The sequence below is a fragment of the Panthera uncia genome, chromosome D1 (assembly GCF_023721935.1).
Source record: "Panthera uncia isolate 11264 chromosome D1, Puncia_PCG_1.0, whole genome shotgun sequence".
Classification (NCBI taxonomy): Eukaryota; Metazoa; Chordata; class Mammalia; order Carnivora; family Felidae; genus Panthera; species Panthera uncia.
Genome location: NC_064808.1, coordinates 35,696,886 through 35,722,791, shown reverse-complemented (window position 1 = coordinate 35,722,791; position 25,906 = coordinate 35,696,886). Strand labels below are relative to the sequence as shown.

Below are 25,906 nucleotides of genomic sequence, written 5' to 3'. Positions count from 1 at the left end.
GGGTCTTGACTTATTGGTGCTATTGGGATACTGCCATCACCACAATATGAATAATTTTTCTACTGGGAGGATGAAATTACATGATTTAGTCATTCTTGTCACACCTGCCAACAACCAACCTATGGCTAGACATATGAGTAAGGCCATCCAAGACCAGCCAAGCCCCAGTCAACTAACCAGTTGAACCAAACTCAGAAACAAGATCATTTGAGCCCAGACTCGATCAGAAGAACCACCTTGCAGAATTGTGAGCCCAATAAATGGCCTGTTACATAGTAACAGATAATTCAAGTGACGGATGGTGAGAAAAGGTAAATGGATGAAGGTCTGAGAAAAAGGGAAGGATTGGTCAAGTGGGAGTACAAAAGTAAATGCCTTGAGAAGATGAAAACATTTCCAAAGATGGATGGTGGTGATTGTCATACAACAACATGAATGTACTCAATGACAATGAACTGTACACTTAAAAATGATCAAAATGGTGGAGTACCTAGGTGGCTGAGCTGGTTGAGTGTCTGACTTTGGCTCAGGTCACCATCTCACAGTCAGTGGGTTTGAGTCCTGCACCAGGCTGTCTGCTGTCAGCGCAGTGTCTGTTTTACATCCTCTATCCCGCCCCCCTGCACTTCTCCCACTCACTCTCTTTCTCAAAAATAAATATTTAGAAAAAAATGGTTAAAATGATAAATTTTGTGTTTATACATATTACCATAATTAAAAAATACAATTAGGGGCGCCTGGGCAGCTCAGTCAGTTAAAGCATCTGACTCTTGATTTCGGCTCAGGTCATGATCTCACAGGTCATGGGATTGGGCCCTACCTCAGGTTTCACGCTGTCGGTGGGGAGCCTGCTTGGGTTCTTGCTCCTCCGATCCTCCTCTGCTCATGCTTTCTCTCTAAAATAATGAACTTAAAAAATTTTAAATAAAATTAAAAAAATAAATCAGTTGGAAGAGAGATTTTTATTATTTTTTTCTATTAAAGAAATTGAGCTTCAATGTAGAGAATAATTTGTCCAAAGTTACACAAACAGGAAATGGAGGAACAGAAATAGCAACAAGACTTGTCTTCTCTGACATTTGTGGCAGAGCAGAAAGAACATCAGATCTAACTGAGCATTCATAAATTTTATTCTAGTTGGTATAAATTTTCAAGACCATCTAGTGTATCCTCTCATTTTATAAATGAAGTGACACATATGTTTGTGTCATTGCATGTCACTTAAACATTGGTTTATTAAATACTTACTGGGCACCCTCTCTGTGCCTGGCATGTGTTAGTCAATGTGGAGCCTCATGGAGCTTTCCCTTGTGACAACAGATTTTAAACCAAAACATCACAAAAAACAAGTGCATAATGGGGCGCCTGGGTGGCTCAGTCAGTTAAGCCTCCAACTCTTAATTTCAGCTCAGGTCATCGTCTCACAGTTCGTGGGATCAAGCCCCATGTGGGTCTCCGTGCTGACAGCCTGAAACCTGCTTGGTATTCTCTTGCTCCCTCTCTCTCTGCTCCTCCCCTGCTCTCTGTCTCTCTCTGTCTCTCTTTCTCAAAATAACTAAATAAACATTAAAACAACAACAACAGCTGCATGCTTATAAGTTATGTTAAACAGTATGAAGGAAAAATACAGAGGAATTTGTAAGTCTATATCAAGGAGGCATCATTTTTGGTGGTGGCAGGAATCAGAGAAAGCTTCCCCAAGGAATGACTTAGGCTGAGACTGGAAGGATTAGTAGGGGTTATGGAGGAGAAATCTCTCTGTGCCTCAATTTCCTCATCTGTAATATGAGGGAGTTGGACTAACTTCTCTTCCAGATCTAAAATGAATTATTCACTAAATTTAGAGATAGGGGATTTAAGTTTGACTGGAAAACAGATGTGACCATGATTCAGGAAGTTGCTGGTTTTTACATTCATGTGGATTGTTTATTATATAGTTCAGTAAGAAAAGATACTTAAAACTGGTATTTGGGCACCCAATCTTTTTTCAATATGCTCAAATCAAATCCTCTACCTTGGACTGCACTCTCATGGGATTTTCATGGTATCTTTTAATCAAAACTTAAGCATAAACTATATAATGGCTCCAGACTTCTTTTTCAATATACACAGAGGGACCACAGGAGTTATTTCCTTTTCCATATAAAATCATCTCTCCAATGGAAAATATGTTTCAAATTAGGCACCGAGTCCATGAATGAGTGCAGTGTGAATGTTCTATGTGGAATGTAAAAAATTGTTAGAAATGAGAAATGTACATTTTATATATTTATGCTAAACTCTGGATTCATTTTCTTTGGAAATATTAGAATCTCAATCCCCATTTGAGTAAAACCACCCTATTTTAACTTGCAGTTCATTTTAAGGAAAAATATAGGGGGAACAGTTGCTTTAGAGGCTGGTCTTGAGAATGTGAGCACAGAGGTTTTGAAACGACGCTGGTATGGAGATCAGGAGCTCCTTGAACTAAGCTGGAGCATTCTGTTTCCAAAGTGAGCAGCGATTTTCTGAGACAAGTATTGGCTCGAATTTTAAAATTTCTTCCATATATATTTCTTGATAGTTGATACTTTCTACAGCTTGTCTTTAAAGAAAGGAATGATTGAGGAACAAGCCTGTAGGAAAACTGAGAAATGGAAATTCATGCTTGCTTAGACTGCTTGTCTGCCCACATTCCCAACCTTAGGACACCCATGGTTGTGACTTTATAGCAGACATCTAATAAAGTAAAAAATATATCTAGTTCATATGACATAATTTAATATATAAACATTCTGTGCATTAGACACATATGCACATGACACGCTAAAATCCCATCAAGATTTCCTGGTATTCACTCAAATGAAACAGGAGAAAACCATCATTTTAAGCAAATGGGGGCCTTTTCAATTCTAGTGTAACTCTTCACAAACAAAAGTTGATCTAGGTATCCACTTTTAAAGTAGATAGCTGTTCTTATAGTCAATTTTACAGAGAGTGATGTTAAGACATGAAAGAGAACTGTCTTGTCTGTGCCCACGCACAGAAGTTCAAAGTAAGGATTAGAATTCAGGAAATGCTGAGAACAGTTTCTCCCCCAAACAAAATTCACCGTTAATTCAAATGTCCACTGGGTCCCTATCATAAAGGTCTGGTCATATATTTTTGATGATAAGGAGGAATAACAAACTTGTCAAAATTTTGCCTGTCTAATCCCTCTACCCTGCCATTCTCCCTGGAGGATGCTGGGGAGTAGCCCAGGAAAAGAAAAGTCCACTGGGAGCTGGAGTAGAGTCCCCACCATAGGCAATGGGGAATGGTAAAAATTAAGGAGGTGCTCCAGCCCATAACATCCTGATCACTGTAGTCCTAAATGAGGGACAGAGTCTAAAAGGTTATATAATGTGAGAAGGCAAGATAGGATATCAGGTCAGGATATCAAGCCAAGAATGGGACATAGATGATAAAAATAGGACAGGTAAATTGGGAAGAATACATAGGCAGGAGATCATTGGCTTGGCCTCCTTCAAGCATGAGTTCTTGCCCAGGACAAATTTAATATTGGTGACATACTTTTCAAGGTCAGTGCATCAGTGTGACAGTATCAGAAGATTAATAAGATATCCCGAAAATTACTGAATATAGTCTCTACAGTTGCTTCCAAAATGAGTTTTTATTTAAAAATTTTTAAATATTTATTTATTTTTGTGAGACAGAGAGAGAAACAGAGTGTGAGCAAGGGAGGGGCAGAGAGAGAGAGGGAGACGCAGAATCCAGAGCAGGCTCCAGGCTCTGAGCTGTCAGCACAGAGCCTGACATGGGGCTCGAACTCACTGACTGCAAGATCATGACCTGAGCTGAAGCTGGATGCTTAACTGACTGAGCCAACCAGGTACCCACAAAATAAGCTTTTTAGAAATACTGTTGGATTGGGGTGCCTGGGTGGCTCAGTCGGTTAAGTGTCCAACTTCAGCTCAGGTCATGATCTCACAGTTTGTGAGTTCTAGCCCTGCATCCGGCTCTGTGCTGGAATCTCAGAGCCTGGAGACTGCTTCAGATTCTGTGTCTCCCTCTCTCTCTGCTCCTCCCCCGCTCATGCTCTGCCTCTATCAAAAATAAATAAACATTAAAAAAATTAAAACAGGGGCGTCTGGGAGGCTCAGTCGGTTGAGCATCCAGCTTGGGCTCAGGTCATGATGTCACAATCTCGCGATCTCGCAGTCCGTGAGTTGGAGCCCCGCATTGGGCTCTGTGCTGACAGCTCAGCCTAGAGCCTGCTGCAGATTCCGTGTCTTGCTCTCTCTCTGCCCCTCCCACACTCATGCTCTGTCTCTCAAAAAGGAATAAATGTTAACAAAAATTTTTTTAATTAAAATAAATAAAAAAAACATTAAAATATTAAAAAAAAGAAATACTGTTGGATTAATATTTGGAACAACAACAGTGACACCACTATATAGTAAGTTCGTTGGCATTTGACACACTAACCAGATCTCTTTATTAAATGATGTTGAAGCATAATAATATCCAAAATTTCATTAAAAAAAAGTAAATTATGTTTAGCGGGGCTTTCATATATCTCATAATATCATGGTTCTTTGATAATATTTATGTTATAGAGAATCTTTCAAGCAAATTATTTGTTTAACCAGAACATCCTCCCATACACTGAACTGGATTTATCAGATTTCAGGAAAAAATGTTTTAGTTTTCAAACACTTGAATGATCGATGGTTTTATTCATTAATAGGCATTGATTGGGTACTTCATATTTTCCAGGAACTGGGTAGGGACTGAAAGTTAAAGACAAATAGGTACAGTTTTTAGACCCAAGTAATGTGTCCTGTAGTGGTCAAAAAAAGTGAGTCGCCAATGTAATACAGATTGAAATGCCCTGTGTCAGAGGTAGACACAGGATACTTCAGAAGTCTGTAAGACAGGAAATGTTGAGATCATTCACTGTTAGGGTCTAATTAAGAGAAGGCTGACCTGAGCCATTTTCCTTGAAATGATTAGGCAAAAATTGGGGCACCAAAAATTGGGAAGGGTATTTTGAGCAGAGAGAAAAGTATATGTAAACTTCAATAAACATGGCATATAAATAATTCACGGTATTTGGAATGTATTGGGGTGCAGAGAAGAAGAGGTGAGTCTAAGAAGTAAGTTAGGAACAGATTAAATAATTCTAATATTCCTAGAAAATGTGGTGCTCCTTAGGGGGGGTGTGCACATACACGTGTGTGTGAAAATGTAAAAAATGTCCCTCACCATGTTGATCTAATAGAAAGTTAATATTTTATTAGTATGGCTGAATCTATATTTCTTCTTGCTTCAGTTTTGATTGAGAGCTTTCATCTCAGAATGCTGAAAGAGCAAGCATTATATGCTACGTGAAGAGAAAGCATGGCCTTTGGAATCAGAGGATCTGCGTTTGAATTTCATTTCATTTATTTGTTGGCTCTGTAACCTTGAGGAAACCACTAAATTGTTCGAAGTTGAAATACAAGGCTGTTATGAATTGTAAGTAAAATAAAACAGATTTTACCCTAAGGTTTGCAGTGTGTATTAATTGTGAATTATGCATTGTTTACATGTGAGTCTTTTATCTTCAAATACTGCACTTTTTTTTATTTTGTAATTTTGTCAGGTTTTTTGTTTTTTGGTTTTTTTTGGCGTGTCCAAAAGAACCTTTATTACTTATTTATAATAGCCTCTTATGCTTTTGTGTTTTCTTGCCAGATGCCTTCAGAGCACATGCTTTCTGGACTGGAGCTTTTGGACCCTTCCTTCTGAGCCTTTGGAGGCATTGCATTCTGGCCTGCAGCTCTCCGGGCAGGAACCTTCTGGGGTGGAGCCTTCTTGCCCGCAGTTGCCATCTTTTTTTTTTTTTTTTTTTTTTATGTTTATTTACTTATTTTGAGAGAGGAAGAAAGAGAGGGTGCATACCAGTAGGGGAGGGGCAGTGAGAACCCCAAGCAGGCTCCACGCTGTCAGCATGGAGCCTGACACGGGACTTGATCTCATGAACCATGAGATCATCACCTGAGCCAAAATCAATAGATGGAGGCTTAACTGACTGAGCCACCCAGGCACCTGGATACTGGCCATCTTTTTTGCTGGAACCTTTGCAACAGCGGCTGCAGTTACATCCTTAGCAGCAGGTGCTTTTTGGGGGGAGAGACTTTCAGGAGAGCTGCTTTTTGCAGCTTCCTAACATCAAGCTTGATTATTCTATTCCCCACTCTCTTTGCCTTCATGACTTTATAACAATCAAAATCTGTCAACTTGGCTTTTCTTTCTCTGGTTTTAATCTACTTGGTGCATCTTGTGGCTGCCCATTTTATACTGATACCTGCCTTCCACCAGGTGTGTTGGACATACTTCTGCTGGGGACTGTGTGGGAACTTGAGGATGAAGTCAGTGAGCTGCATGGATTTGAAAGGCATAGCCTGTATCCTTAGCTGAGTGCAGGGTCCAGCAACCAAAGCCTTGTTCTGATCAATAACATCTACAGTCCAAGCCCGCTTCCCCCGTATGAGGCCCAAAGGAGACGTAGGTCACTCTACGTCCAGCCAACCTCAATGAAGCACCTGAACACCACGTTGGCAGGTGAGAAGGAAGAAAGCACTCCATACCATGTGTATATCTATTTTGTAATTTTCTTAGTTTTCACTTTATTTTCTAAATTTTTAAATTTAAATTCCAGTTAGTAACATGAAGTGTAATGTTAGTTTCAGGTGTACAATGTAGTGATTCAACACTTCCATACATCACCAGGGATTCACCACAAGCGCACTCCCTAATCCTCATCACCTATTTAATCCTTCCACCCACCTGCCTCTGGTAACCATCAGTTTGTTCCCTGTAGTTAAGAGTCTGTTTCTTGGTTTGCCTCTCTCTATATTCTTTTTTTTCCATTTATTTATTTGTTTTGTTTCTTAAATTTCACATAGGAGTGAAATCATACAGTATTTATCTTTCTCTCAGACGTATTTCATAATGCTCTTTAGTTCAACCCACATTGTTGCAAATGGCAAGATCTCGTTCTTTTTCATGGCTGAGTAATACTCCACTATGTATATGTAACACATCTTCTAAATTTTTTTAACGTTTATTCATTTATTGATAGAGAGACTGAGCATGAGTGTGGGAGGGGCAGAGAGAGAGGGAGACACAGAATCGGAAGCAGGCTCCAGGCTCTGAGCTATCAGCACAGAGCCCAACATGGGCTTTGAACCCATGAACCGCCAGATCATGACCTGAGCTGAAGTCAGATGCTTAACCACTGAGCCACCCAGGTGTCCCGACATCTTCTTTATCCATTCATCAATTGATGGATACTTAAACTCTTTCCATAATTTGTCTATTGCAGATAATGCTACTATAAACATCAGGGTGCATGTATTCCTCTGAATTTGTACTTTTGTATTCTTTGGGTAAATATCTAGTAGTGTAATTGCTGGACCATAGAGTTCTATTTTTAACTTTTTGAGGAACTTCCTTACTGTTTTCTAGCGTGGCTGCACCAGTTTGCACTCCCACCAACGGCACATAAGGGTTCCCCTTTCTCCATATCCTTGCCAACATGTGTTGTTTCTTGTGTTGTTGATTTTAGCCATTCTGACAGGTGTGAGGTGATATCTTATTGTAGTTTTGATTTACATTCCCGTGATTATGTGCAATATTGTGCATCTTTTCATGTGTCTGTTGGCCATTTGTATGTGTTCTTTGGAAAAATGTCTATTCATGTCTTCTGCCCATTTTTTAATTGGATTATTTGGTTTTTTGGATGTTGAGTTTTATAAGTTCTTTATATTTTTTTGGATACTAACCCTTCATTAGACATGTAATTTGCAAATATCTTCTCCCATTCAGAAGGTTGCCTTCTAGTTTTGTGTATTGTTTCCTTTGCTATGCAGAAGCTTATTATTTATTTATTTAAAAAATATTTTTTAATGTTTATTTTTTGAGAGAGAGGCAGAGCACGAACAGGGGAGGGGCAGAGAAAGAGAGGGAGACACAGAATCCAAAGCAGGCTCCAGGCTCTGAGTTGTCAGCACAGAGCCCAACATTGGACTCGAACTCAAGAACCATAAGATCATGACCTGAGTTTAAGTTGGATACTCAACTAACTGATCCACCCATGCCCCAGAAACTTTATAATTTGATGTAGTTTGAAAAGTTTATTTTTTATTTTATTTCCCTTGACTCGGGGACCTATCAAAAAGAAGTTGCTATGGCTGATGTCAAAGAAGTTACCACCTGTGTTTTCTTCTAGGATTTTTATGGTTTCAGGTCTCATAATTAGGTCTTCAATCCATTTTGAGCTTATTTGTGTATATGGTGTAAGAAAGTGGTCCAGTTTCATTCTTTTGCATGTTGCTGTCCAGTTTTCCCAACACTGTTTCTTGAAGAGACTGTCTCTTTCCCATTGCATATCTATCCTGCTTTGTCAAAGATTGACTGACATTAGAGCTATGGGTTCATTTTTAAGTTTTCTGTTCTGTTCCAGGGATCTATGTGTCTATTTTTGTGCCAATGCCATACTGTATTGACTATTGCAACTTAGTAATATAAGTCTGGAATTGTGATGCCTCAAGCTTTCCTTTTTTTTTCCTTTTTCTTTTTCAAAGTTGCTCTGGCTATTCAGGGTCTTTTGTGGCTCATTAAAAATTTTAGGATTGTTTTCTCTAGTTCTCTGAAAAATGCTATCGGTATTTTGATAGGGATTGCATTAAATCTGTAGATTGCTTTGGTTAGTATAGATATTTTAGTAATATTTTTTTTCTTCCAATTCATGAGTATGGAATGTCTTTCCATGTGTTTGTGTCATCTTCAATTTCTTTCATTAGTATTTCATAGTTTTGAGAGTACAGGTCTTTCCCCTTGTTGTTTAGGCTTATTCCTAGGTATCTTTCATTGTTTTTAGTGCAACTGTAAATGGGATTGATTCCTTAATTTCTCTTTCTGCTGATTCATTATTAGTGTATAGAAATGCAACAGATTTCTGTATATTGATTTTGTATCCTGCAGCTTTACTGAATTCATTAATCAGTTCTAGTATTTTTGTGTGTGGGGAGTATTTTTGGTTTTCTATATATAGTATCATGTCATCTGCAAATAGTGAGGGTTTTGCCTCTTCCTTGCAGATTTGGAGGCCTCTTATTTCTTTTAGTTGTCTGATTGCTGTGGCTAGAGCATTCAATACTATGTTGAATAAAAGTGGTGAGAATGGACATCCCTGTCTTATTCCTGAGCATGGAGGAAAAGGTCTCATTTTTTCCCCATTTAGGATATGAGTTGTGGGTTTTTCATATATGGCCTTTATAATGTTGAGGCATGTTCCCTCTAAATCTATTTTTTTGAGAGTTTTTATCACGAATGGATGTTGTACTTCATCAAATGTTTTTTCTGCATCTATTGAAATGATCAGATGGTCCTTATCCTTTCTTTTATTAATGAGATGTATCATGTTGATTGATTTGTGACTATCAAAACACCCTTGCAACCCAGGAATAAACCCCACTTGTTTGTGGTGAATAATTTTTTCAATATATTGTTGGATTTGGTTTGCTAGTATTTTATCGAGAGTTTTTGAATCCATGCTTACCAGAGATATCAGCCTGTAATTCTCTCAATTAGCGGTGTCTTTATCTGGTTTTGGTATCAGGGTAATGCTGACCACATAGAATGAAATTGGAAGTTTTCCTTCCTTTTCTATTTTCTGGAATAGTTTGAGAAGAATAGATATTATCTCTTGTTTAAATGTTTGGCAAAATTAGCCTATGAATCCATCTGGTCCTGGACTTTTGTTTGTTGGAGTTGTTTTTTTTTTTTTTTTTTAGAGTTTATTTATTTTTGAGAGAGAGAGAGAGAGAGAGAGAGAGAGAGAGAGAGAAAGCATGAGCAGGGGAGGGGCAGAGAGAGAGGGAGACACAAAGTCCTAGGCAGGCTCCAGGCTTTGACCTGTCAGTACAGAGCCTGACGTGGGGCTCAAACTCACGAGCTGTGAGATCATGCCCTGAGCTGAAGTCGAACACTTAACCGACTGAGTCACCCAGGTGCCCCTGCTGGGAGTTTTTTGATTACTGACTCCATTTCTTTGCTGGTTATCTGTGTGTTCAAGTTTTCTATTTCTTCCTGTTTCAGTTGTGGTAGCTCATATGTTTGTAGGAATTTATCCATTTTTTCCAGGTTGTCCAATTTGTTCACATACAGTTTTTCATAATCAAACTGTTTGTATTTCTGTGGAACCAGTTGTTATTTCTCCATTCTCATTTGTGATTTTGTTTATTTGAGTCCTTTCTCTTTTCTTTTTAATAAGTCTGGCTAGAGGTTTATCAACTTGATTATTTTTTCAAAGAACAAGCCCCTAGTTTCATTGATCTCTTCTGTTGCATTTCTTTTTAGTTTCTATATCATATATTTCTGTTCTAATATTTATTATTTCCTTCCTTTTGCTAGCGTTAGCCTTTGTTTTGTTGTTCCTTTTCTTTTTCCTTTAGGTGTCAGGTTAAATTGTGTATTTGAGATTTTTCTTGCTTCTTGAGATAGACCTGTATTGCTATATACTTCCCTCTTTGAGCCACTTTTGCTGCATCCCAAAGGCTTTGGACATTGTGTTTTCATTTTTAGTTGTTCACATGTATTTTTTTTAAATTTCTTCTTTGATTTCCTGGTTGACCCATTCATTGTGTAGTAGTATGTTGTTTAACATCCATGTATTTGTGGTCTTTCCAGATTTTTTTCTTGTGGTTGACTTCTTATTTCATACCATTGTGGTCAGAAAAGGTGCATGGTCTGATTTCAATCTTTTTGTATTTGTTGAGGTCTGTTTTGTGACCTAATATGTGATTCTGGAGAATGTTCCATGTGTACTTGAAAAGAATGTGTATTCTGCTCTTTTAGAATGAAATGTTCCAAATGTATCTGTTAGGTCTATTTGGTCAAATCTGTCATTCAAAGCCATTGTTTTCTTATTTATTTTCTGTTTAGATGATCTGTCCAATGATGTAAGTGGGGTGTTAAATTCCCATACTATTATTGCATATCAATTCCTTATACTATAAAGAATCCATGCTTTTGTATGTCAATTCAAATTGCATTGTATATCAATTCTTTATACTATAAAGAATCCATGCAAAAGTATATAAATATACTATATTGTATATCAAGTTCTTTTTTTGTTTGTTATTAATTGTTTTATATATTTGGGTGCATAAATATTTATGGATGTTATATCTTCTTATTGGATCATCCCCCTTATGATTATATAGTGCCCCTCTTTTTCTGTTGTTATAGTCCTTGTTTTTAAGTTTAGTTTGTCCAATATATGTATTGCTACTCCAGTGTTTTTTTGACATCAATTTTTCATGATAGATGTTTCTCCATCCCCTCATTTTCTTTTTTTAAAATGTTTATTTAGTTGAGGGGGGCAGGAAGAGGGAGAGAGAATCGCAAGCAGGCTCTGCACTGTCAGCACAGAGCCTAAAATGTGGCTTGAACCCACAAACGGTGAGATCATGACCTGAGCCAAAATCAAAATTCAGATGCTTAACCGACTGAGCCACCCAGGCACCTCATCGATCCCCTCATTTTCAATCTGTAGGTGTCTTTAGGTCTAAAATGAGTCTCTTGTAGGCAGCATATAAATGGGTCATTCTGACACTGTCTTTTGATTGGAGCATTTAGTCCACTTACATTCAAAGTAATTATTGATAGATTTGTATTTATTGCTGTTTTATTATTTATCTTGTGGTTGTTTCTGGAGATTTTCTTTGATCATTTTTTTTTTGTCTTCCTTTAAAGTTTTGCTGATTTTCTTTAGTGATTTAGATTTTTTCTCTTTATTCTTTGCATGTTTATTAGTGGGTTTTGATAAATGGTTCCCATTATGTTAGTATATAATATCTGCTACAAGTAACAGTCTCTATTAAGTTGCTGGCCATTCAAGTTTGAACCCATTCTTTTCTCCTTTCCTCACCCACATTTTATGTATAAATTATTATATTTTGTGTCCTTTTTTGGTGTGAGTACCTTGAGTGATTTTTAGAGATATATTCATTTTACTGCTTTTGTGTTTCCTGTTTTTATATTGTCACTTTTGATCTCTCTTTTCTACTCAAAGAATTCCCTTCAATATTTCTTGCAAGGCTGGTTTAGTGGTCACAAACTCCCTTGGGTTTTGTTTAACTGGGAAAGTCTTTATCTTTCTCTATTCTGAATGATAGGTTTTTCCCATTCAGCACTTTGAATATATCATTCCATGCCCTCTGTCTTGCCAAGTTTCTATCAAAAAATCTCCAGCTAGCTTTGTGAATTTTCCCTTATAAGTTAGTGACTTCTTTTGTCTTGCTGCCTTTAAGATTTTTTCTTTAGCACTGTATTTTGCATATTTAATTAAAATATGTCTTGGTCTTGGCCTACTTTTGCTGATTTTGCTGGATCTGGATTTTAGTTTATTCCACTTGTTATTAGAAGTAATGGGGGGAGGTGCCTGAGTGACTCAGTCGGTTATGTGCTAATTGTTAATTTCAGCCCAGGTCACGATCTCATGATTCATGAGTTTGAGCCCCACACTGGGGTCTGTGCTGGTAGCATGGAACCTGCTTGGGATTCTGTCTCTCCCTCTCTCTGGCCCTCCCCTGCTTGTGCTCTCTCTCTCTCTTTCTCAAAATAAATAAATATTTTTTAAAAAGAACTAATGGGGTGGATAACAAATGATTTGCAAGACAGGAATAATAAACTTAGTGCTAGGTTTATGACTTCAGATAAATTCAGATTTATGACCAGTGGCAGAAAAACTTACCTCTTCTATGGATGACCATTACACATTCCACACCTCTGTCTCTAACCTTCCTACTATTTAATGTCCCATGCTGGTCTGAACATCTAAAATCTCACCCATGTGGTGCTTTATTGTTGCCTGTCCTCTTAAATAGCACTGTATTTGCAAGACTTAATCAACTCCTATCAAAACTAGTGGCCATTACTTTTTCTTGGTAAACTCAATGTTAAAGAGAATTGAAAATGTGTAATCCTTTACAGCTTAGATATATGCATTTTGACAGGAAGATTATATGAGTTAGATCTTGCTATGTTTCAAGCAATGGAAACCAGCTGTAGCTATTTTCGTTTGGGGATGGGGGAAATAAGAGCTTTATTGAGATCTAATTCATGTACCAAATAACCATGAAAGTACATAATTAAATGTTTTTTTAGTATATGCACAGAATTGTGCAACCATCATCAGAATCAATTTTAGAATCTGGCTGACTTTTTAAAAAAGGAGACTGTATTAGAAGGATATTAGGGATGCCAGAACCAGTTTGGAAGATGTCAAGACCCAAGATAGCATTATATGGTGAGGAGGTGCCTCACAACTGAGATATTCCGGTAGGCCACCAGTGCTGCAATAGTAGTCTCAAATGGGCCTTTTGGGTTCTTGCTTACTTACCTCAGATTCTGTGTCTTGGGGGGAAACTGGATGGTTGGGTCTGATAACGACCTGAATATCCTGAGGCTTCAAAAGTAGTCAGTTGGCAACTAATTTTACCATCCCACATAGACTACACACAATGTAGGAGAAAGTTGTTCCACAAAAGACAAGTAGTGTAGTTTCATGGCAAGACACTAGGTATTGAGACCCAAATGACAAATTCTTACTATCAAGATTGTCGGATATTATTTTAAAAACCCAAAAATATAAAGTAATGGTGAAATTTCAGAATAAGTGAGATTTTTGTTTTTTAAGAGACACCTCATTGCACTTGAAACATTGTTTATTTGACCACTAAGTGAGACCAACCGTCTTGAGGATTGAGTTTCCCAATATAATTCCAATGAAAATCACAGGCTGTAGCCAATGTTTGATTCCCCCCTTTCCCTTTTTGGTTTTCATTATGAGCCCTATTGAAATAGCTACCTCTGTGGCAAAATCCCAAGAAAATTGCAACCTGGTTTGTAAGTCGGTTTCACCATTATAGAGGAAAGGAGGCCATAATCCAAAAGATGTCTTCTTGTTACCAGAGATGTTCAACCCTTTTTCATGGTTATTGCTAGATAGCGCCCCACCTGGACGGGAGTTATCATTGAATGCTTCCACGGCCCCTTCAATCTTAATGTTCTATGATTTCTAAACTTTTCAGTGAATTGTTACATGAAAAGAGAATACTCCACAAGGAGTCACTAGATATCTATGAGAACTTTTCAAAACTTCAAAAAGAACTCATAGTTTAAAATGCAGTAGCACTATAACATGAGCCAAATTTTTCCATGATGGTCAAATGAACCTCTACATAGCCAAACGTCCATATGTATAATTTGATTGTATGAAACATTTTAGGTAAAATTGGTTTTATTTTCCTCCAAACGAGTGGATAAGAGGCTCCTGGGGATTTTGACACTTCTTTTCAAAGCACTTGTTTTTGGTATCTGTGAGGATATCCTACCTTCCTCAAGATATGTGGTTACACAAAAACTTAGAAGCCCAAAGCAAAGTTCAAACCAGACCCTTAAAGTGAATCAACGGTAAGTTTATTTTCATCTTATGTGTTTATTTATTCCCAGGTTTGTTCCAAAAGAGATTTGAGAGAGCTTAACAAAAATGCAGGCACTGCAGAAAGATGGTGCAGATAGTAAGAAGGATTCAAACAGAAATATGTCTCTATGTGAGTGAAACTAGCAAGAATAATGTTTTACTATCCAAGAACATTGAAATGGATAGACAATGAGTTTCATGCTTGTCTTGGTGAATCTTCTGAGATAGGAGAAGTGTGAACTGCCCAAAGTAGACAGACCTGGGTATATTTTTAGGTTGCTGACTACATAGCTTCATCAAGGTGTGTACCTTTTTGGCCACATCCTGAGCCCAAGTTCTCTATCAGACTTAGCCACCCTGTCTCCCACCTCAAAAGGGGCCCTCTTTCCTAACAAAACAGCTGGCAAATAGCCAAAATTAATACCTGATAGTATCTTGAGAGGCTCTTTTGATATTCTCCCTTCCCTTTGCAAGGATAGGTTCACATTTAACATTTAAGAGCCCATCAAAGATTGCACTTTTGGAGCACAGTTAGCATTTCTCTTGTCCCCTAGCTACCAGTCCAGTGTTCACCTACATAGCACCAACTCTAAGGGACAGGTGGTGGCTCTCATGGTGGGACATTGAAGACCTTAGTTTTAGGCAAGCAGAACTGTATAGTACTCCTCATAATCATTCATACGTACATTAATTATTAAGAACTTCTTATGTGTCAGATGCTATGTGGGGCACTGGAGGTATAAAGATTAACAGAGATTTACACCCTGGCTTTGAAGAGCTAGCAAATTGGTGGTAGAAGCAGGTAAATAAATATGCCTCACAGCAGTGTGTTAAGCACCATAACCGAGGTCCTCATGGGGGCATAGAGGAAAATCCTTTAGTCTGCTTGAGATGATTGAGGAGACTTTGCAAAGGAGATATATTGCCTCTGTGATTTGAAAGGAGTGTGAATTTGGCTAAGTGGAAGACTCTCCACACAGGGAAGAGCTGGGCTAAGGCAGAGATTAATTGAAGCTAATGACTTCTTTGGTGAACTATTTATCTGGGTGGTAATATCACAGTTAAGAGCTAGAACAGGCTTCCTGGGTTCATAATCTAATGCTTATTATCATGGGAGATATGGATGATGAAATTACTTAAACTCTCTGTGCCTCAGTTTCTTCATCTAGAAAATACCCTATAGGTTTGCTGGCAGAATCAGAACAACGTCCAGTACATCGTAAGATTCCAGTTGTGTTAGCTGTCGTAGTCTCCCTATGGCTGGGCACAGGGCACATGGGAAAGCTACAGTGGGGCTTGAGGCTCTGGTGTGTGTGTGGGGGGGGGGGGGGGCCGAGCAGGCAGCAAAGGCTTTTTAAGCCTGAAAAACTTGGCCATGCATCCTGAAAGATTAGCCTTTATGGATTTTCCATCAGAGAGTCATGTGGTCAACCATTTCTCCATTTATAAATGATAGGTTTATGGAATATCAAACTGGAATAGAGTGCACATATGGACAAAAGAGTGTATAGATGTGCTTACTTGGGGCCTGGGTAATCTTTAGTTTAATTTAATCTTTTCAGTGTTGTAAACAGATGTCCTTAGGTGAATGGTGTCTTATCTGCTCTAACAATTAGGTGGGAGAGAAAGACAGGGTCCAGAACTTTAGTTCAGATAAACAGAAGTGAGTAATGTGACCCAAGTGATGTATCATCCTTTCATTGCTAACAAAATGTATGCTTTGAAAGTGTTTCCAGGTGCCTACAAAACGCATACCTGAAAAGTCACCAGAACCTGTAGAACTGTGCCCTGGCTTCTAATAAAACATATGTTCTTCCATTAAAGCCTTACTAATAATTACTTAATCACTAATAGCTTATTATTAATGGATTTATTAGAGATGATAAAAGAAAAAGAAACAAAACTGGAAATCCATAAGTTTTTAGCTTAAATTTTCAATTTTGTATGTAATACATTAAACATTATGTGTAACATATTTTATAAAGACTGGATTACATTGCATGGTCTATATTTAACATGTCTTTCTTTTCTCTTAACCCTGCAGTGTGAGCACTGTCCTGCATCATCAAATATTCTTCTCCATTTTTAATTTTAACAGCTGCAGGCAGTTTCATCATCCATCTATAATATAATTTCTCTGATTCCCGGACATTTATGTGGATTCCCAAATTTTACTGTTATAAACTAGTATAAAGACAAACATTCTTATAGCTCTATCTCTGCCCAGGTCTATACCTTGTTTTCTTCAGGATAATTCAAAGGGAGAAGTTCTTAAGCCTTCGTGAGGCCTGATTTCATTGCAGCCATTGGGTCCGGGTTCTTCCCGAGCCTTCCTCAGAAATGAGGTGCCTTGAGGTTATTGTTGGGAGGTTTGCCACAAACTACCTCACAACAGCCAGGATCACTCTCACCAGAGTGGGAAGAGAGCAGTTTCCCTAAAAGATCAACCTGTCATGTGTGAATGAGGTGACAGTCCATTCCCTACTATCCCAGAGTCTGGGTGCAGGGACCATAGAGGAGGTGGTTTGGCAGAATTCCATTTGGAGAAGTCTGGCACTGAAGTCTGTCCTCTCACCATTACTCATAAATTTCCACTTTAAACCAACAACTGCTTTTCAATTTGTAATTCTACAGCCAGAGAATGAGAACAAAATGAAAGTTAATGAAGGTTTATGACACTATAATGTTTTTGAGTGTATTCCTTAATATCATTATGTTTTCAATGGACACCCATTTTTGCTTCCTTTGGTGGATGTAAAGAATTAAAGAAATATTTCCTTTCCAAACCAAATGTAAGTACTTGGGCAACTGAAGGGAAAAACCAAATGATCAGAGTGATTGATCCAGAGCTCTTTTCTATTAAAATTTTCACTTTCCTTTGAGGAAAATATATTTATTTAATTATAATCTATGGGGAAATAGATTATAATTATGTTATTATAAATATGTATATTTATTTTTAAAAAACCCGTTGGACCTGTTGACACAATTAAAAAAAAACACACGTTTTTGAATTTTTTAATTGTTATAGAAAATAATGCTTATCACTGTCAAAGAAAGAACAAGAAACAAGATACAGTCATTTGTAATTCTACCACCCAGAGATAATCATTGTTAACATTTTCCTTGTTAAATACATTAAGAGAAAATAAAAATAGTATCAAATTTATCACTATTTAATATCTACTTTTCACTTAGCTATAAATCATTAAAATTATCTTTCAAGAAATTAAGTATTCTTTCATTTTATTTTAAAAAGATACACTGTATATCATTGTATTGATTTATCCATTCCTCTATGCTACATTTAGCTGGATTTAAAAAAAAAAACAAAAACAACTATAAGCATTCCTGCTATGAGCGATTTTGTAGCTGTATTTTGTTCAAATCTCTTAATTATTTCTTGAAAAAATTGTCTCCAAGAAGATTGTACCAATTTACTCACTCACCAGCCACATGAATGCTTTGTCACACCCTTGTCAGCATTGGCTATTATTAAAAACAAACAAAATGCTCACTAAACAGCATACCTTTGCTATTTTAATTTACATTTCTTTGATTGTTAATGAGCACACACAATTTTGTCCTTTGGGGTCATTATTTGCAATTACTCACAATTGAAAGGAATAATTGTTTGATCAATTTACTTCCCTGAATGCCATTTCACTGGGCATACTGATAAGTCATAGCCAGAGAGAATATTTCATCTTCACACATTAATTATAGGTGGGAGAGGGAGAGAAGGTAGTCATATAACTATCAATAGATAATAAATATACTGTATTTAATCATTAATGGTTTACATTTCTTAAAACGGAAGCCACCAAACGTTAAAATGGTTCCAAGGTTAGTGCCAGTAAATTAGGCTGGGAGCTGGTTCCTTCCACTCTACTCTGCAGCGCATCCCTGGAGGAGAATTCTCATTCACTGACATGCTTAGCTCAGGAGTGGTGGGGAGAACGTTTGAAACACACGCTCGGTTTTTCTAGCTTCAGGAAGCAGTCGGTTGCGCAAAGAACAATAGTTAGGAAACTAAGCCCTCGGAGGACCGCATTAACTAGTGCAGTAACAAGTTCAGGGACGCCCTGTGCCTCAGATGTTCAATAATAAGAGAGGGGGAGAAGAGACGGTTGCCATGGCGATGCCGTGTCGCACGTGTCGCGTAGTGGAGGGCTGTGCGGGGGGTGACCCTCTGCAGACTTAACTGAAGGCGTGGCGGGCGCCTGGCCTTGGCCTCGGGAAGGGCAGTGGTAAATACGGGTCGTCTGGGAGGCGCCTCCGCCGCGGCTGCAAGCGGACGCTCCCGGGCCGCGAGGGCTGGGGCGCACTGAGCCGCTTAGGGGAGGGCAGCCCACCCGGGGCCCGGAGCAGCGCCCCTCCCGGCAGCTAGATGCTGGCAGCCATTTTGGCGCAGCCGCGATTCCGCGCCCGCCTCCCCCACCGGGCCCCCGTAGGGCCCAGAACAGCCCACCGCCCGAGATAAGGGGGCGGGCGCGCCCCGCGGTACCGGTCACCCACGCGCGCCCTCGGCCCTGCAGTTCCCCGGGAGGGCTTGCTTTTTCTGGTTGTTTGCTGTTGAGAGGGAAGTTGAATTTCCAGCCGGCTGGGAAGCGATTTCACCTCTCGCTCTGGCTGGCGGATGCGCCACGGAACCGGAGGGAGACGCAGATGTGATACGAAAGCGAAGGCTGCTGTCTTGATGCACTTGGCAAGGGCCTTTTATTGCATATACCATTTGCATTTTCCGCAGTGATTTCCTCGGCAAAGCTGATGCGGACTTGCGTGAAATTGATCATTCAGCAGATTCTTAGGATGCCTAGTAAATACTCATTCGTGATTATTTGCAGGGAAAAAATACTCAGGCAGCACGTGTCTTTTAGTTTTCTATGCTGCTGTGGGGAGATGCAAAGCAGAGCCCCCACAATGGTTGCTTTACTGAATTTGGACCCATGGAGTGACAGGAAGCCATGTTATTTTGTTGTGGCATTTCGTTATGCCTGCTACATGGCATACGCTGTAGTCCAAGACTGGTCTGATTTTTGACAATTGGACGTAGTGACTTCTGTAATTAGAATGATGTAATCGAATGTTAAATTCTTTGGGGGGCAGGAGCTTAGGTGAAAAGATTATTAAAAACAGTGATGATTTGGGTCGGAGGTATGAAAAATACGACAAAGCACAAACATTTCTACTGCCTTCGAACTAGGAGCAAAGCTCATTTATAATTCTCATAGTTACAGAATCTAAGAGCTAAAAAAAAAAAAAAGGTTCATCGAGATCATCTTGTTTAGCGCTGTTTTTTGCAAATGGTGAAATAAAGATTTGAAGACGTCAAGAATTCATTTCCCAGGTTCACATAAGCATAGGAGTACAGGCGTCCTTTTCTAGGTTGACCACACTAAGTCAAACAAGCAAGATATGGGATTTACTACTCCATTAAATCAATGGTTCTCAAACTTTTTATCTTACACCCATTTATAGTAAAAAAAAATTATTAAGGATGCCAAAGAGCTTTTGTTTTTGTGTACTATATCAATATTTACCATATTAGAATTTAAAACTAAGAGTAAAAATACTTATTCATCCATTTAAAAAGAGATATAAAAATGTGCATGTTAACAGTACATTTTTGTGAAAAAAGAAAAATTAGAAGGGCACAGTTTTACATTTTTTGAAAATTAGTGTCTGGCCTGCAGTTGAACTCATCGGCTTTTGCATTCAATCTGTTTTAATATGTTTTAGTTGACATATATGGAGAAAATGTGGCCTCTCACATTAAAAGGGGAGACTTGGTAGACCAAGTCTGGAATTCCCAAGTCTGGAAGAGTCTTGGGAATTCTCAGAAGTGTTGCACCCAACCCACCACGGAGGAAAGAGAAGCCCAATGTGCACCATTTGCCAGTTTTGCTGGTGTAAATATTCTTAACATGGCCGATACCACAGAGTTTGGAATAAATGCATAGCGAACACCACTATATAATATTTCTTCCGTGTAAATACAATCTATAGAAATAACCTTGAAAGCCTAGAAATAGTAAAATGTAGTAAGATATTTAGGCAATGATGGGTTTTGAGCATTTACTACCTTTATTTTAATAGAACGTGTTTAATTTATGTTTTTTAAATTAAAAAAAAAACATTTAATGTTTATTTATTTTTGAGAGACAGAGTGTGAGCAGGGGAGGGGCAGAGAGAGAGGGAGACACAGAATCGGTGCAGGCTGCAGTCTCCCGGCTGCATGGGGGCACAGAGCCCCATGTGGGGCTGGAACTTATGAACTGCGAGATCATGACCTGAGCCAAAGTCGGATGCTTAACCAACTGAGCCACCCAGGCACCCCTATGTTTTTATGATTTAATTTAAGTAATGGTTATATTTAACAAAGGAGTGCTAAAATTGTCAAAAACTTGACAGTTGGTGTGTGTGCTCCAGGACATCACAACTCTGGGAGTCCTTGGACTATACTTTGGGAATCACTGTATCAGATTAATTCAACAAAATTTATTAAGCAATTATTTTGTGCTAGTATCTGAATATAACATAGATTGAAATTCAGAAATGAATATTATCAAGGTAAGGGAAAATAGTTAACAAGTGCATTAATTGGGATAATTTTAAACCTTGTATTAATAACTCCCTCAATTTAAGTATCTGGCTTCTTTAATATCTTCCTCACCCCACCAAATGATAATGTGTTTGAATTTCTTCAGGAAGAGGTAGGTGTTACGGTTTTATATTTTGTAGTTGGACTGTATGCTAAGCCACCATTTTCTTCTGACAGCTGTGATGTGGATATAAGATCTCTCTGAAGGTAAAGTATCATCTTTACCAACAGAAGTATATGGAAACATCCATGATTTACAAATTTAACCTTCTCTGCTGCAGACAGCAGGATTCGTTTGGTCTTCCATACGACCACAATGTTTCCAGGTTAGAGGAACCATACTCATGGTAAATGCATAAAATACATACTGACATTATGGAAAATTAGTCATTCAAAGGTTATTTATCAATCATCTGCTCTGTGCTAGAAGCTGGTAAGCTTACCACTCTAAGTAACCACTCAACGCTTCAGAATAATATCGATCAAGGGAATTTTGCTGCGCACTGGGCTTGTGTCAGAGAAGTATGTATGACCTTGAGCACTATTAGGGCAAAGCGTAGGAGGCACGGCCTCTTTTTATGTTATTCGCCAACTACCCAGCTATGTTACCTGTGAACACACATATGAACATATTCTTGAGTGACAGTTTCAGTCACATTTGCTTTGCAGCATATGAAATGATTTACTAATGGAGTGTTTTTGTTGTTGGTTTAAGTGTCATACGTCAAGGAAAAGTAATTAAATCACAAGACAGACCTGGCAAGGGCCTTTCCACGGGGCCTTATTCTCCAAAGACTTGCAGTCTGTGCCTCTAGCAAGTGCTGGAATTGCCAGAATGTACTCCCACTTCAGACGCTGCAATCTTTGATATTGTGGGGCCTGCCTGGTGTGGCTGGGGGTCATTCATCAAGGCACACCTCTAAAAGCTGTGTGACCTAGTTGTCAGCTATGGAAAAATTTTTGCTGTGGTCAGAAAATTAAAGCCCTCAACTTAGGAGGCCAGCCCTCTGGTTTTTGTGGGGTTTTTTTGTTTGTTTCTGTTTTTGTTTTGTTCCTTTCTTCACTATCTGGGGTTTTAGAAAAGAAAGAACTGGGCATGAGGTAGGAGAAATGAAAACTGCTTCATGTGATGTCTATGGCATTGCTTCCGCATCTATTGCCCTAATGGGTATGGATGGAAGCTCCGGGGCTGTTTCTCAGCTACGTGAATAACTGACTGTGGCCCTAGCTAAGTCTACGAGAAGATGGACTAAATACTCTCTGAGGTGCCTTAGAATTCTAAAATGACTTCACATCGGGGCGCTTGGCTGGCTCAGTCGTGGACTCTTGATCTCAGGGTTGTGAGTTCAAGCCCCATGCTGGGAGTAGAGCTTACTTAAAAAATAATAAAACAAATAATAAACGAAATAAATGTAAAAATCTTTAGAAAATAAAATAAAATGATTTCACATCAAACTTAAGGTGCTCTAAGAGTTCACCAAGGCTGAAAGTCCTTTGATGTTAAAACTAGATGTGGATATGGCAAGACCACTTCCACAGCCTCACTGCAGAGGCAGTTTGGTGGAGTGATTCAATTAAGAGATCAGCTTCAGGGGCGCCTGGGTGGCTCAGTCTGTCCAGCGTCCGACTTCAGCTCTGGTCATGATCTCTCAGTCCGTGGGTTCGAGCCCCGCATCGGGCTCTGTGCTGGCATCTTGGAGCCTGGAGCCTGCTTCGGATTCTGTGTCTCCTCTCTCTGGCTCTTCCCCTCTTGAGCTCTGTCTCTCTCTGTCTCTCAAAAGTAGGTAAACATTAAAAAAAAAAGAAAAGAAAAGTTTATAAAAAAAAAAGGAGATCAGCTTCAAAATTTTACAGAGCTTAATTTGAATCCCTTTTAGCTACTTACTAGATCTGTGACCTTGGGTACATAACTTTAAGGCTTTTTTTTTTAATGTTTATTTATTTTGAGAGAGAGCGAGAGAGCATGCAAGGGTGGGGAAAAGGCAGAAAGAGAAGGAGAGAGAGAATCCCAAGCAGGCTCCAACTGTCAGTACAGAGCCCAACGTTGGGCTTGAACTCATGAACTGTGAGATCATGACCTGAGCAGAAATCCAGAGTCAGATGCTTAACCAATTGAGCCACCCCGGTGATGCTATAATTTTAGGTCTTCAAGACTAAGTTTCTTCATCTTTCAAATAGGGATTCTTTCACGCAACCAAATATTTATTGAGCACCTAGTATGTACCCCTCTTTTTGGCATAGAAGACATCAATAACAAGCCAGAGTTAGATCCTCCTCTCATGGCTAACTACCTGATGGATGGGTATAGACAATGAACAATAATTAAAAACATACAGCAGAATGGAAGCTGGTGATAAGAAGTGGTAACTTCTTAGAGGTTAATGGTAATGTAGAATTGGAAATCGTATCAATGAACTTTTCATACGCTGTTACGATAAAAGCCATCAGTCTAGCACTCTGAAAGGATCTATCATCTATTCATGATTTCGTAAAGTCGTGCATCACATTGATCATTTGGAAAACACTGGTTCACTGAGGTGAGTGCATGTCCCCGGTATGGGCATATTTCATTATATAATATGAAAACGCTCACATTTGTTGACAGTACTACAGCTCTCATCAGAGAAGTCTTAAGTATTTGAAAGCCATGAAGCTCCTGAAGGTGCAAATTTTCTCAAAGTCTCATTTTCCCAGAAATCTTACATTTGATTACTGGCAACAAATATTGTCAGTTTTCCTTACAGCGACAGGCTCACTTTTTCTTATTGTTTAAATATATTTGCTAAGTACTCAAGTTTCTCAGTTGTTCTTTTAAATGGAAATTCTGTTCCATGAAAAACGAAATAGTTAATTCTGTTCTCAATGTGGTCACACGAGTGCATTCCTTTGAGATTATCATTATATTGTGCGATGCATCAAAAGTGCTTTACAAGTACTTCCCATTTCATCACATAGAATGTTGAAAAAGTGTGTATTTAAGAGTAGAGGTTTAGGGGCTCCTGGGTGGCTCAGTTGGTTAAGCATCTGACTTCAGCTCAGGTCATGATACCATGGTTCATGAGTTCGAGCCCCGTATCAGGCTCTATGCTATCAGTGCTGAACCTGCTTTGGATCCTCTGCCCCTCCCCCTGTTGTGCGTGTGTGCTCTCTCTCTCTCTCTCTCTCTCTTAGAAATGAATAAACATTAAAAAAAAAAAGAGTAGAGGTTTAATAAAATTAATACATTTTACTGCTTTATTAATGATGTTCTTTTTTTAAATTTTTTTTAACATTTATTTGTTTTTGAGACAGAGAGAGACAGAGCATGAATGGGGGAGGATCAGAGAGAGAGGGAGACACAGAATCCGAAACAGGCTCCAGGCTCTGAGCAGTCAGCACAGAGCCCGACGCGGGGCTCGAACTCACGGACCGTGAGATCATGACCTGAGCCGAAGTCGGCTGCTTAACCGACTGAGCCACCTAGGCGCCCCATTAATGATGTTCTTAAGTGACTTTTTTGATTTTTTTGTTTTGATTTTGTGTTTGTGTGTCCTGTGACTGACTGCATGGTGTGGAAGAATACAATGACCATTAGTGCAGTTCGGTGTCAATGCCTTGATTCCTACCGAGGCACCGAAGATCTTATCTACCATTGGTTTTGCAGCATCAGTGCAAATGTCAATACAGCAGAGAAGGCAAATGACATCTTAGTATTATTATGAAAATATTTTCTCCTCGGGGAGCCCCTAAAAGGGTCTCAGAGGTCCCCATAAGACTGCAGAGTACCTTCTGAGAACTGCTACTATATGGAAAATAAGTCAAGAGGTAGTGGTAGAGAGTGACCGGGGTGAGGCAGACAGCAGCTTTAAGCTTCAATAGTCAAGAAAAGCCTCTCTGAGAAGATGAGATTTAAGCTGACACCTGAAAGATGAGAAAGAACCGGCCAAGCAGAGTCTTGCAGGGAAAAGAATTCAGATGAAAGAAACAGCTAGTTTCAAGAAGCTCTGAGACAGGGACTTCATGCACAGAACGAAGGTCGTGTGGCTGGGACAAAGGGGCAAAGGGAGATTTCAACAAGATGAGGTTGGCCAGTGAAAATAATTACAGAATCTAAAGTATAGAATTGGTATTTAAATAAAATAATGCTTGCAGAATGGTTAGCTTAATGTGTTTTCCCTTATTAGCACCAAAGAAATTGTAGCTGTGTTACTCAGGCATGTGGTGAATACGATGTGCTCTATAAACCTTGAAGTCTGTTTTTCCATTGCATGTACAGGCCTTGAGGTATTAAAAGCACAAGGTTGTTGTCCTCCTTTTTAGGAAAACACTGTCAAGGTTGCCATGAAACTCACAATATTCTCATATTCAGCTCCCTACATTTTTAGCTCAAATAGCTGAATTCAGGAATATGGTTATTCCCTATCCAAAAGAAAAAAACATAACATCTTTAGGTTTGTCATAAATGTTTTAGCAGAGTGGGTATGGGGATATTTGAGATCCCCAGAGGCTAGAAACTAGTAGAGGACATAAAATGAAATAGATTCCAGGAGGAAGAGGGATATTCTTTTCTCACTTGCTCAGTAGAGATTTTTGTGGGTTACACTTATCAGATAATGTGCTCTGTATGACTGCTTCAGATACTTTAGACATTAAGTAAGTAGTAAGTAGCCTACTGACCAGCATCATGTTATGGCAAGATCTGAACCTGATATCTTTGTTCATTTGATTATTAATTCATCTAACCACTATCTAAAATTTTTTTTTAATTTATTTATTTTTGAGAGACAGAGTGAGACAGAGCACAA

General features: G+C 38.8%; 1 pseudogene; it reads right to left on the bottom strand.

Moving 5' to 3' along the window:
- The window catches only part of LOC125929022 (60S ribosomal protein L14-like), a 46,798-nt pseudogene extending 28,346 nt beyond the window's left edge, over window positions 1-18,452 (bottom strand).
- Between the last annotated feature and the right edge of the window lie 7,454 nt (window positions 18,453-25,906).